The following is a 1,831-nucleotide window of genomic DNA, read 5'->3' as shown; positions in this document are numbered from 1 at the left end:
TTTTTAAAGACACAGAGTCTTCCTCTGTCACCCAGGCTAGAGTATAATGGCACAATCATAGCTTACTGCAGTTGGCAGAGCATGGTGGCTCATGCCTGTAATCCTAGCACTTTGGGAGGCCAAGGAGGGTGGATCACCCGAGGTCAGGAGTTCAAGATGTACCTGGCCAACATGGTGACACCCTGTCTCTACTAAAAATACAAAATTATTGGGCATGGTGGCACATGCCTATAAAAAATTCCAGGTACTCAGGAGGCTGAGGCAGGAGAATTGCCTGAACCCGGGAGGTGGAGGTTGCAGTGAGCGGAGATTACGCCATTGCACTCCAGTCTAGGAGACAAAGCAAAACTCCATCTCAAAGACAAAAAAAAAAAAAAAAAAAAAATTGTTTGCTTTCAAACCAAGCACTTAGAAATAGCTCTTCTTCCTTAATTTATCTGGTTTCTTTTTGCTTCCTCTTGGGCATGGCCAGATCTCCAGCCCAGAATCCAGACAACCTGTTTGACCACAAGTTTGGGCTCATGTAGGAGGATATTCTGGAACTGGTTCTGCTCTGGTTGGGCAACAATTTGAATCTGATGTTATTGTGGTAGCTCAGCATGGAGGCTCATTCGCCAATGTTTTGAAGGGCTTGAGAGTGTTGATCATAATTCTGGAAATACAATCTTCAGATATCAGAGCATAAAGCGTTTTTGTCTCAAAAAATAGTCATTGGGAAACATAGCAGTGGACAGTGTTGGGGTTCAGAAGCCAATACCCTCAAATATGGTGCTTTGACATGCTTACCTGAACCAGCAGCTTCCAGGCCTCTCTGATCTTCTCCCTGACCCCCACCCACCATCTCTCCCAAAGCACAGTAAAGTCCTTTATCTGCCTAAGATCTGGAACCACCAAAAGGAATAATTGTTTTTCTCCTAAGAATGTAACTATACCCGGGCTGGGCGCGGTGGCTCACGCCTGTAATCCCAACACTTTGGGAAGCCAAGGCAGGCGAATCACGAGGTCAGGAGTTTGAGACCAGCCTGACCAACATGGTGAAGCCCCGCCTCTACTAAAAATACAAAAATTAGCCAGGTGTGGTGGCATATGCCTGTAATCCCAGCTACTCAGGAGACTGAGGCAGGAGAATCGCTTGAACCCTTTGTATGCCTTTTCCCCTATTCATCTGCCTTTGGTGAGTTGAATTTTTTTTTTTTTTTTTTTGTTTTGAGATGGAGTCTCGCTTTGTTGCCCAGGTTGGAGTGCAATGGCGCAATCTCGGCTCACTACAACCTCCGCCTCCCTGGTTCAAGCGATTCTCCTGCCTCAGCCTCCCGAGTAGCTGGGACTACAGGTGCCTGCCACCACGCCCAGCTAAGTTTTTGTGTTTTTAGTAGAGACAGGGTTTCACTGTGTTAGCCAGGATGGTCTCAATCTCCTTACCTCATGATCTGCCCGCCTCAGCCTCCCAAAGTGCGGGGATTGCAGGTGTGAGCCACTGTGCATGGCCAGTGAGTTGATTTTTTTTTTTAGCAACTCTTCAGAGGGCAAAGGGGAAGTTTCCCTTGGCCTCTACAACAGAATGCTCTCCACCCCCTCCATCAGCCTTCATACTGTGCCTCTACCCTGTCACTTCCTGTGCTCCAGCCTTGCTGATTTTGCAAGTCGTTAAATACATCATGTTCCTTCCTGCTGCAGGACCTTTGCACATGCTATCTCATCCTGCCACATCCACCTCTCCACTTCATCAAGCCAAACTCAGCATTTTGCATTAGTTCAAAGATGAGTTTCTCAAAGATGCTTTTTTGACCTCTGCAGAACTGGTAGGGTGCCCCAGTTACATGTTCCTATT

Source organism: Mandrillus leucophaeus, unplaced genomic scaffold, assembly GCF_000951045.1.
Source record: "Mandrillus leucophaeus isolate KB7577 unplaced genomic scaffold, Mleu.le_1.0 Scaffold285, whole genome shotgun sequence".
NCBI classification, from domain to species: Eukaryota; Metazoa; Chordata; class Mammalia; order Primates; family Cercopithecidae; genus Mandrillus; species Mandrillus leucophaeus.
The sequence above is the reverse complement of the archived record's forward strand: the minus strand, read 5'-3'. Positions refer to the sequence as shown.